Raw genomic sequence first — 12,538 nt, 5'->3', positions numbered from 1 at the left:
CCCCCCCCTCCTCCCCCAAACTGAAATTGCTTCCTATGGGCCTGTACAAGTAAGATCCCTCTATAGATGTAGTCTGTAACTATTTGTTATATAAATGTAGTCTAAGCAGAGCAAAAGCGGACCTCTGAAAACATCAGAGGTGGGATCAGATGCCATGGAGGAGTAAGCATTCCCTGTCGACCGGTCACACCCGTTCCTTGGCATGATCGAGTAAACGGAAAAATCGGTAGACAATTCAGTGTGATTTCAGTGGCATGCATGCTGACTTATTTCTCTTTTAATGATAAAATGATTATGTAGACAAGTCGCTCTTTATCATACCATTTTACAATATCTAAGAACAATACATATTCAATTGTAAAAAATATATTTTGTCGATGTGCTAAGTTTCATTCCGTTTGATTAAACGGAACTTATGTTACTTAATTTTAAAACCAATATGTTTTATCAGCACGAAGCACTCTCAGCAATATAAGGCCTAACGTCAAAAAGAACGTCGTGAAAGTTTCTCAAAAACACTTTCCCTCTTCATTTCTCACACGGTCTGTATAACGTCTCACACATTCCCACACGGTCTGTATAACGTCTTACACATTCTCACACGGTCTGTATAACGTCTTACACATTCTCACACGGTCTGTACAACGTCTTATACATTCTCACAAGGTCTGTATAACGTCTTACACATTCTCACACGGTCTGTATAACGTCTTATACATTCTCACACGGTCTGTGTAACGTCTTACACATTCTCACACGGTCTGTATAACGTCTCACACATTCTCACGCGGTCTGTATAACGTCTTATACATTCTCACACGGTCTGTATAACGTCTCACACATTCAGTAAGAACGTCTCCATAGCACATGACACACGGTCTGTATAACTTCTTACACATTCACTGAAAACGTCTCCATAACACATGACACACGGTCTGTATAACGTCTTACATTCAGTGAAAACGTCTTCATAACACATGACACTTAGATACCTAACTATTGTTTGAGAAGCATGATTTGGCTTGTCAGTGTTTTCAAAATCTTAACCGCTTAATTCTCCTCTCACAATTTCTACAATTGTGAAGCTCACATCACTTTCCATAATGTTTCTTACTCTTTTAAACCTTTAATTTATTTCCTAGCAGACCGTTCATCATCCAATTCAAAATCGCTATCATTCAGAAATTGTACAAATGTATGACTCATTCTTGATATATTTCCCGGTTTCTCCAGTATTTTCAGAGTTTGTTTTAGAGCTTTCCATAGTGCAAAACAAAATTATATCGATATTCGCTGCTAGGTGACGTTCTTCGGCGTCATCCTTTTTTGCTTTTGTTGAAGAGAACTACTTGTCTTCTGAAATTGAACTCTTTTCAACGAAGCAATGTATTACATTAAAATTTGATATCTAAAATTATATAACAAAACTAGATTTGAACGTTTAATTTTCATTTCGTTTAACATCAATTTATTATAAATATAGCTATGGGCATTATAAAGTGTTTTATAAGTGAATTACTAAATTTTGATCTTGCTCTGTGACCCCATTTTCATGGTCTAAAACTTTAGATAATTTTGTATTTATTGTGATATATTTGACTTTTTTATTCAAGTCATTTTAATTTATTGTAAAAATATGTCTACCCAGTTTGGTTATAATATGTCATTAAAGAAAAAGGTTATGACAAAATGCTACGAAATTTTTGAATGACCCTAGTATAATGTATCAATATAAACCTTGTCATCTTGATAAAAATATCCCCATATGGTACCCTTTCATACAAGGGATAATTAGAATTATTTCCCTTCATGTAATCCATTATCAAAATTTGTATAAAGACTTTGGCCTAACAAATGGTATGCGTCATTCAAAATTCAACCTAACGATAGACCGTACATGTATTTGCAAAGGAGGTCAATAAAATGGTCCTTAGATGAACTTTCGAAATTCTGACTATAACCGAAACTGTTGAAACCTACCGTATTTGTCAGTATCTTTTCTCTGTTTAGAAATTGTCTGTACACAAAGTATGTTCTAGCATAGGGATTGAATACCATATGCAAGTGTTATAGGAATATTACACCAAGAATATATAAATTAAAGGCCAGGCTTTCTGACTTTCTGATATCATTGACAGCTGCTTTTTTCAATAAAAATGGAACTCGTAAATTTACTTACCTTGTCATTGGTCCCCAGAGGTGGGATCAGGTGCCATGAAGGAGTGAGCATCCCCTGCCGAACGGTCACACCCGCCGTGTGCCCCTTTTCATGATCGGGAAATAACGGAAAAAATCCGTCTACAATTCAGTGTGTAAACAATGGTCTAACAATTAGTATGAAAAAAGTCAGTCAGAATTTGACTTAATGAAAGATCGTATTTGCTGACAAGGTCATTGTGTCGACCATAGAACTTATGAAATGATGACTTTAAACGAGACTGCTGATATTCTTGTTCCATCAACTCGTCTGTCAAGAACTTACCTCGCTTTAGAAATTGTTCATACGTAGTGCATGCTCTGGAGTATCGAATCAAATGAGAGATATAGACCCCGTATGCAGGTGATAAGGGTATATTGCTGCATAAGTAAGGGAAGTTGACGATTGAAAAGTTAAAGTCATCACGTTTATCATAAGGCTTTGTTGTTAGATTACCATTAACGCCTTTTTCTAATAAAATATCCAAATATGAAACAACCATTCCTCACGATAAATTAAAGTCCAGGCTTTTTGACATAGACAACTGTTGTTGTTTTTTTAAATGGAATTCGTAAATTTTCTTTTCATGTGATTGGTCATTTGCAAAATTATATTTTGTTATAAAACTTTCTGGTGGTACACACAAGTACTCTAAGTAGATATTAAAAATGCCTGAGTTTCTGATTGACAATATCTATGTAGTTTTTGGAGATCAGGTCTTCTAACAATCTGTCGGAATTAACATGGATTATCAGACCTATTTTTGCATTCATATGAAACAGACTTTATGCAAAACCTTATTGGTCTTTTGCAAAATTATTTTGTTAAAAAACTTTCAGGTGGTACACACAAGTACTCTGAAGAAAAAAGTTAAAAAATGCTTGAGTTTTCGATTGGCAATATCTATATAGTTTTTTTGGAGATCAGGTCTTCTAGGAATCTGTCGGAATTCCCATGGGTAACAATTACACCCGGCTTTTATCAGACCTATTTTTGCATTTATATGAAACAGAATTTATTCAAAAACTTATACATGAGAAGACACTTGCTGTGGCCCTGTCGACATTTATATATACCGATAACGTATTATCAATTGTAACGTATTTACATTAAATACTGGGATCGTACTCGCTCAATTCCAGGGTTTGGGGTGTTCAACATTGATTTGAAATAATTGGTATGATTTTAGCGGACTGCCGAAATATACAGGTATGTCCTAACGTTATGTAGGTTAACAATAATTCAATGGTAAATCACTATAATAATCAGAGGCAAACTATAAATGATTGACACAAGAGACCAGTCGCACTCGGATTACAGCATATACCGTAGGATGCCCTATTCAGGACGGACAATATATATGATAGCCCTTCAACTACTACACTCAGTGTTAGATGCCTTATTCAGGACGGACAATGAGATAGCAGCCTGGACTTGATATAAAAGATACCACAGAGTCTGATGCATCTGTTCCCTATTTGGATATTTTACTAGAAAAAGATGTTAAGTGTAACCTAACAACAAAACGTTATGATGAACGCGATGACTTCAATTCTTCTATCGTCAAATTCCCTTACTTATGTAAAAATATGTACCCTGATCACCTGTATATGGAGTTTACATCTCCCAGTTTATACGATACACACGAGTATGCTCCATGTACGAACAAATTCTCAAACGAGACAAGCTCTTGACAAATAAGTTGATGAAACAAGGATATCAACAGTTTCGTTCAAAGTTATCATTTCGCAGGCTCTGTGGCCGATACAATGACATTGCCAACAAATACAATGAAATATATGGAGATAACGAACAGTATTCAAGCTCAAAAGTCCATTAAACAATACAAAATAGGAGCAGAGCAAACACGGACCTCTAAACATCAGAGGTGGGATCAGGTGCCATGGAGGAGTGAGCATCCCCTGCCGACCGGTCACACCCGCCGTGTGCTCCTTGTCATGATCGGGAAATAACGGAAAAATCCGTCGACAATTCAGTGTGTAAATAATGGCCTAACAATTAGTATGAAAAAGGTCAGTCAGCATTTGACTCAATGATAAAAAAACCACATAGATATTGTCAATCAGAAACTCAAGCATGTTTTTAATGTCAACTTCAGAGTACTTGTGTGTACAATCAGAATGTTTTTAACAAAATATTTTTGCAAATGACCAATGACAAGGTAAGTATATTTACGAGTTCCATTTTTATTGAAAAAGCAGCCGTCAATTATATCAAAAAGCCTGGACTTGAATTTATCGTGGGGAATGGTTGTGTATAAAGTAGAAAAGTCGTAAGTTTTTAAGCTGTTGATTTTGGTAAAATCTTGTGATTTCAAATTTTCCAAAAGTTCCTTGGAATTTTTAAGTATCCACATTTGATTTACACCACTTCTCGAATATATCGTTGCACAGTACTCTTGAAGTTTCTCCTTTACCACTGTTAATATCTTAGTGAGGATTAAAGAAAGAGGCTTGGTTGAACATTTACTGGAACCCGCTATGTATCTTTGTAAGGATTTTTATGAAGATTAAGTGAAATGCTGACTGACGTTTTTCATACTAATTGTCGGGCCATTATTTATATATCTATATATGTTGTCTACGGTTTTTTCAGTGTTTCCCGATCATGACAAGGAGTCGTCACGGCGGGTGTGACCATTGGGCAGGGGATGCTTACTCCTCCATGGCACCTGATCCCCTCTCCGATGTTTTAGAGGTGCGTGTTTGCTCTGCTCATGATTTGCATTGTTTTAATGGACATTTGAGCTTGAATACTGTTCGTTATTTCCATATCTCATTTAATACCAATGTAAAAATGTTGAAACGATTTAATGAATAATATAATTGTGATTTTATTTCAAAATGAATATGATTAATGGCATCGAAAATTAAACGCATTATATTGTTATTAAGCTACATTTTTCTTTGTGTTGAAAACTTTCAGTCATTTATTTCCTCTCTAAGATACCATTCCTTTGAATAAATGAAAATGTCGTATTTTTAAAACTAAAATTAACCAAAGCAGTTTTTACAGTTTTTAATAAAGTAAATAAAAGTACGCATTCAAGTATGTACTATGAAATTGATTTATTTCATTCCTTTCAATTTTCAAATGCAATTTGTAGATGGATGTGAAAATTGAAAGGATTTAAAGTCTAAATCTCAAAATCAGTCATAGAATAAAGATTCATCAAATGTCAAATTGTTATAGCAAAGTTTCACGGAGTTGTCCAAATTAGAATTCAGTATTCAGTTATATACTATACTATGGAATTCTATCTAAATAAAAAATCTTTCGTGCGAAAGAGGTGTCCACTAGAACTTATAAAGCTGGAGCACCAAGCGATACTTCCGACCGCGTTCTTATCTTAATAAATCTGATCAAAATTATGTAAGGGTTGTGCAGAAGTTAGACTAAAATGTCTGAGACAGTTTAATAGAAATAAACACAGAACATGACTTCTACAGTGATATTGTGTGTGTATGTATCAGGAATTGCCGCAGGAGTTGGTAAGTATATGGCTTTCTTTTCATGTGTGAAATAAACACAAAGGTTACGTCAGATTACGGTGTCAATGTACATAAGATAAAGATAGCATGGGCGGATACAGGATTTGTGATAAGGGGGGGGGGGGGGCGTGGATAACTTTGTTCAGGCAGGGGGTCTGGGGGCCGCCTTAAGGCCCCCATTGGGTCCAGGGGAAGCCCTGGTGGGGGCCCAGGGGGCGAAGCCCCCGGAAGCTCCTGGGTTTTCGTGTATTTTAAGAGTAAAACCAGGCACAAAAATAGCGGTATTGGTTTGTTATATACCAAAGTATGGCATTATTGATATTAGTCATATCATACTTTGAAAATTTTAGGGGGGGCGTGCGCCCCCCACGCCCCCCCTTAAATCCGCCAGTGGATAGAGACAGCCTGGTTTTACACTATTAAATTGAAGAAGGTAAAGATAAGGAACAATTATCAATTTTATAAATCACAATATTGATCGTGATGAGGACATAAACCCCTGGGAAAAAAAATCAAAGGTGGGAGCAGCTTTCTGGGATGGGCAAGCATACTCCTGTCGACCGTTCGCACCCATCACGTGTCCGACTCCTCTGTATCAGATAAAGAATTGAAAATTGATATAAAATAATGGTTAATATATATTTTGCCGTTATGACACACAGATCATCCTTGATAAAGATACAACAACTCCAAAAACAAACATATACTGCATTGAAAAGGGTAGAGTTCATGATAAAAAGCAGATGTCTCTGATGAGAGTGTAGCTCAACTGGTGTGATTTCTAATATTTTAAAAAGAAAATGTGCAATTGTAAAATTTCCTTTTTGAGTTTAAATCTACAGACATTTGTATCTAGAGGTTTTGTTTAATTGCACCAAATTGTTTTCGAAATCAGACTAAAACTATAGACGAAAAACCCACATCATTTTGAAAGAATTTCTAAGTTAATTCCATTTTCCAAGAAGATCTTAAAATTGCAGCAAGTGTGCACTGCCACAAACATTTTCTGCCTTTAAAGCTTCAGAGACCGGGGTAGTTGATCTTCATGATTTTTTCATGTATTTAAGGTATCTAAGGTACAATGTAGAGAACTTATTGACTGACGTTTTTCATACTAATTGTTAAGCCATTATTTACACACTGAATTGTCGACGGATTTTTCCGTTATATCCCGATCATGACAAGGAGCACACGGCGGGTGTGACCGGTCGGCAGGGGATGCTCACTCCTCCATGGCACCTGATCCCACCTCTGATGTTTTGGAGGTCCGTGTTTGCTCTGCTCCTATTTTGTATTGTTTAATGGACCTTTGAGCTTGAATACTGTTCGTTATCTCCATATATTTCATTTGATACATAGATCATGATAACTAACGTTACATCAGCAGACAAAGGAAGCATTCAAATCAGCAAGCAAAGGATAAAAAAAAAGTCAGCATCGATGCTGTAACACAATAAATTCCCTGCATTGTAAAACTGAAACATGAAAAGTGGTAAAATATTTAGGAATTACTTATTTCAGACAGGTATAAGTTATTTTCAAACTATAATATAAGATGATCTTTTCTGTTCATCAGAAGATTAATACCAATATTTCAAAGGCGCGTTGCTTTATATATACAAAGAACAATAATATACGCCCCATATACATTATTTTCATTCTGCTCAGCTGCACTACAATGCACGCAATAAGGGCAATATCATGAATGAATAAAGGGTTCAACTTGATCATCTATTTATTTTGCGATGTCACTCGACTTTCCTTGATAGCCTGAAACCTTGTATTAGAATTGGGGAATACGTCGGTAGCCTGCAGTTAGCTTGAGCTTTACATTTAAGCTTCAAAGGACAGTCAAGATACTGTATGCAGGGAAATGTTTGCCCCCGTTTTATTTTCGCCCTACTCATAGGTGGGCGAATTCAAATTTGTGCGAATTCAAAGAACACAGTATAATATCCAAAACAGAACTGTGACTGGGCGACTCTAAAATGGGGCAAAGTTGTTTGAAAGGGTGAAAATTACATGGGGCGAAAATTACCCTGTATACTATAGCTCCGTCGGAAGAGCGCTCGCTCCGTGATCGGAAGAGCTTCAAACCTGACCTAAAGCCGCGACTGACCTAAGTCGATAAAAATAGGTAGCAACGGTTCCTTCTCTAAGCGCTCGCCAGTTGCAGATTTTTCAAATAAGACCTTGAAAATCGCCTTGTCCCCTTGTCACGATAGACGTTGGCACGATAAAGATCCCTCACTGCTCAATGACCCCGAGTGCCGAGTTTGGGTCTAAATCTGAAGCCCTTCGCCGGTATATGGTGAATTCTGTACATGAGAGAAAATCCTCGAACGGGACCTTAAAAAACATACAATCAATCAATCAATCAAGTTACTAAGGACAATAGTATTTTGCAGTTTTAGACTTTTATCCTTGAAGATGGATATTTATTTACAGGTTCAGATATGGGAGGAATTGACTTGCAAGTATTTCCTCAATTTCTTCTTCAGTCCTCTTGAACATTAGATTGGTACAATTACATTGTAGTATGCAGATTGGCCATTAACCACAATGAAATTAATGGAATGAAATTAATTCAGTCAAAAATTTACAGGGATCAGGCAATGTATCTCTGACTTCAAAGAGCGAAGAATGTATTTCTAGCATTAGTACTTAAGTTGCCGATCACAACCACTCTCAGTCATGCGTAAATTGCTCACCCAATTAATAGTCTGAAAAATTATCAGAAAAATAGAAATGCGATGAATTTTTACCTAAAATTTGCAAACACAATCTGATAATAGGGAGCTATACTTTCAAACAAAGCAAAGCTTCATCGTTTTCAAGATGATAATATTCGAATATTTCAAGCCAATATTAGAAATAACGTAATCTTCGGTGTAATCAGTGTTCCGCCATGTCCTACCATGAGTCTGAATGTCCAAAACATCTGTAAATATTTTATTTATTGTACGCTGTTGTGCAGAAACACATGTCCCTGGTATACTGACTCCTTATAAAAGAGAAGCAGCTTTGTCCACGGAAAAGTAACCATTTTCAGTTTACAATATATTTTAAAGTCATGAGGAATGAAAATAACTTCGCTATAAGCGTCAATTTGTTATAAACATGTTTGCTATAATCATGTTTTACTGTAGAAAGTTTAATTAAATATCATAGCTCGAATATGTGTTATTTCTTTCTTAAATAATAGTTAATATCTAGAAAATTCATATTTATAATATTTATTTGGATCTGTTTAGTAAGTTGTTGACCAACCGTCTCACTTAATATAAGTGTTATTTTCACATTAAAACGGATGCTTAAGCAATATAAGATTTAAAAACTTTTGGTCTCAATGTCATTTTTCTCTATACTGAGAAAGTATTACTCGGTATATAATCCTATTTTTTTTAATATCTTATTATTTTTATAATATGAGTCAAATCAAGCAAAGATAATGATGATATAACTCATTTGAAATTGACCATTTTGGGTTTATGCCGATGGCATTAAATTGTTCCAAACTATTGACAATTGATAATAATTGTTCCAATGAAATTCTAACGTTACCCACTATTTTTGTTTCATTGCTTTCGATATAAGAATGAAAAAGTAAGAATACAAGAAAAAAGGAAAACGTATTGGAAAAGCAAGATATTCTCTTTGCATAATCGTACAAGTACAACTAACCGAGGGCGAAATGACCAGATACAATTTCATTTAATCATATATTTCAAGGCTTTTCATTTATCATTTATTTACATGTATTTCCGTTTTTTTACACTATGATTCTGAGAAATATCTGTAATCTATTACCTAAAACGTGTGAAAATCTACTGTTATGAGTATATATTTTTGTCTGCCTGGCTTTTGTCTCTGGGCCAGAACTATGAAACTCTAACCTGGAATGAGTTCAACCTTTGGTACACTGTTGCGTATGACCTAAAAGAAGATTATCAGGAGGCAACTGTGAGATGGTCAAGAAAGTCAATGACAAACGATATGTTGACATCATGACCGCTATAGAGCAATGGAATTCTCGGCTGGAGTACGAGGATACGTAAAATCAAACTTAAGTAAATTGCTGTCCATGAAAAATATGAAATCATCATCTGGACTCAAGATCACATTATTCAAAGATCAGGGTAACACGACAATGTACAGGTTTAACAAGGAACCCTTGAATAGAGTAGAATCAAATAATTGTATAAAATAAAAAAAAACATCATGAATGAAGTGCTCAAAGGCCAAAGTCAAGTTACAGGGCAGTACCTTGTATAAATACCACCTTTGTGTAGGTGTTGATTAGAGTATATGTAATTTCTAGTATGGAACACTAGAGATGTCAATTTCAGAAGATAAACAATGATTATCTGGATATGGTTAGGAAAGAAAAACTCCCTTTTTGTTCTGATGAACAGTATAAATCGATAGTCAAGGATTGAAGAAAATAGTAGGAGACAGTTTTATTATTATAATTTAATAATACTTTGAGGTTCGCCCATTTCTTATATGTTATGGAAATTTCTCTTATGTCATGCTCTGGTTGACAGGAAAATTATCCTGTTAAATGCTTATTACATACAGTAGTGGATGTTTCAGTTAGAAATTCACCAAGTATCATAGACGTTCAACAGACAGCACGAGTTACTAACGGAAATATACAAATCACAAGTCAAGTCAAACATTCTACGTCACAACCAATACTATCTAGCACAGTAGAGAATGACGTCACAACTTACAACTCACATCGTCAGCCATGTACCCCAGAAGAAATTCAGCATCAGGCGTGTCTGAACAATGGAACCTGCTTTGTTTTGTTGATAGAAGGACGAACTACACATTGTCTGTAAGCATAGAACAAATGAAATGATCTTCAAATCCGACAAAATGCTTTTCGTTAAAGTCGCTTGGTCCGATTTAGACTCATATATTTTCTTACACAATAGAAACACTTGTATACAAAGAGTATGTGTAAAAATAAAAATACAACCTTTTTCTTCGGTTATTACAACATATATAAGAAACCATGTTGAAAAAAAACAACAGTTCAATATTTAAATGACGAGACCATGTCACTCTAAAAGCCACACAGATTGGAATGTCAAGGCTGGGAACAAGAAGTAATCTTTAGACATGTTGTATTATTATTATCCCAAGTGATCCACTGCTCCGTGTGCTTTTCTTTATAAATATACTGCTTTGCGATCTCTCATATCCTAGTTCCATTCCCTCTTTTTTACTCTCAGAGTCCGTTAGTGCTTTAGGACAACCACATTTTTGTTCAACTGCCACATGCTATTTGTGTACCTTGCCAATGAACATGCACAGGGTGTTATTGTCTTTGTTTTGTGTGTGTGTGTGTGTGTGTGTGTGTGACGTAACAAAAATACTTTTTTAATTTTATATATTAATATCTTTTAGAAGAAACCCAATCTAAGCATACAATTTAACGAAAGTGAATTTTTTTATGCACAATTATTTTTCTCGAAAAACCTAAAATAGTTCTTTTTACCATACAAATCAGACCAAGCGACTTTAAGAGTCCTTTTGTTTTAAATAAAATATGTACTGTACAATTATATCTTTCTTTAAATTTCTTTCTATAAAAGACATTCCTTAAAAAGTACATGTTGATCTGTTCTTCACATTGTGGAAAAAAAAATCGCAAGTGCGTGTGTGTGTGTATAGAGTTCATCATTTTAAGCAGGTGAAATTATACGATCTTGTAAGCTCCGTTTGGCAATTAGGTTTGGTTATTTTCTAGAAGACAAGACATCCGTCAACCTTATGAAAGAAAGTTAACTAAGTTTCACTGAATATCTAAGCATTGGTTTCTCAGTAATTCACCTATTAGTCAAAATACACTAATGTACATTAAATTCAAGAAATTCGAAAACAATTTTTTTTTCTAAATAATACTGTTGAAAACCGCATTTTCATTTTTGACTTCCGATGTCAAATATGAGAAATAAAGGAAAACAAAACAGGTGTCGAAAGATGAAATGCTACAAAACCTTTTGCAGGACTTGGCAGTATGTTTTCCTGAACATCTGAGATGTTATTTTGCGGGACTTTATCTGGCAACAAATCGGACCTGTACAAATCTTACATGACATTTTAATGCATGATTGTTTCAGATGCAGAACTCATTATTATGGATCCAGATGTTATTACTATTATCCGTTTTGTAAGTATCTATTCAAATATTAAATATAGTTAAAACACATTTTAAGATACCAAGGGTGGATTTAGAAAGGGGGGGGGGTCCGGGGGAAGAAGGTCCAGACCCCCCCCCCCCTGAATTTGCAGATTTATTCAATTAATATGTAAAAGTAACAAAAAGAAATGACCTTTGACTCGCCCAGGTAACACGGACTCCTCTAAAAACGGTAAGGAGAGTTATCCATCTGAAGATAATTGACTTAGGAAAGTGTCCCCTTCAAACGAAATAGGGTTTTAGGTTAAGGGAAGTACTTTAGTTTTTGTTTTTTTTGTTTTGTTTTGTTTTGTTGTTGTTTTTTTTTTTTTTTTTTTTTTTTTTTTTTTGTTGTTGTTGTTTTTTTTTTTTTTGGTTTTTTGTTTTGTTTTGTTTTTTTTTTTCTTTTTTTGGTTTTGTTTTTTGCTTGTCAAAAACCATGTAGATATATGGAATATATTTCTATTTTGATGTGTTGTGAATGTGATAACTGAAATGGTCGTAATTGATTCCATAAACAGCCAATCACTTAAAAATGGATAAACACGTGATTCCTGGTGGTTATCGCCCTCATATACACTAAAAATATACAATTCTTCCTGAAACACAGTCACAGCTCATCAAATATATACAGTT

The 12,538-nt window shown here is 34.9% G+C and overlaps 1 long non-coding RNA gene across 1 annotated transcript; it reads left to right on the top strand.

The window, feature by feature from the left end:
* Positions 1–5,675: 5,675 nt before the first annotated feature.
* On the top strand, positions 5,676–11,900 carry LOC133183137 (uncharacterized). Its single transcript, XR_009720589.1, has 3 exons — positions 5,676–5,709; positions 10,306–10,552; positions 11,844–11,900. It is a non-coding gene; the product is annotated as an uncharacterized LOC133183137 (long non-coding RNA).
* The last annotated feature ends 638 nt before the right edge of the window (positions 11,901–12,538 follow it).

The sequence above is a fragment of the Saccostrea echinata genome, unplaced genomic scaffold (genome assembly GCF_033153115.1).
Source record: "Saccostrea echinata isolate AGI-Se365-2 ecotype Australia unplaced genomic scaffold, CSIRO_AGI_Sech_v1 ptg000009l, whole genome shotgun sequence".
In the NCBI taxonomy this organism is placed as follows: Eukaryota; Metazoa; Mollusca; class Bivalvia; order Ostreida; family Ostreidae; genus Saccostrea; species Saccostrea echinata.
This window is presented reverse-complemented; position numbering and strand designations above follow the sequence as displayed.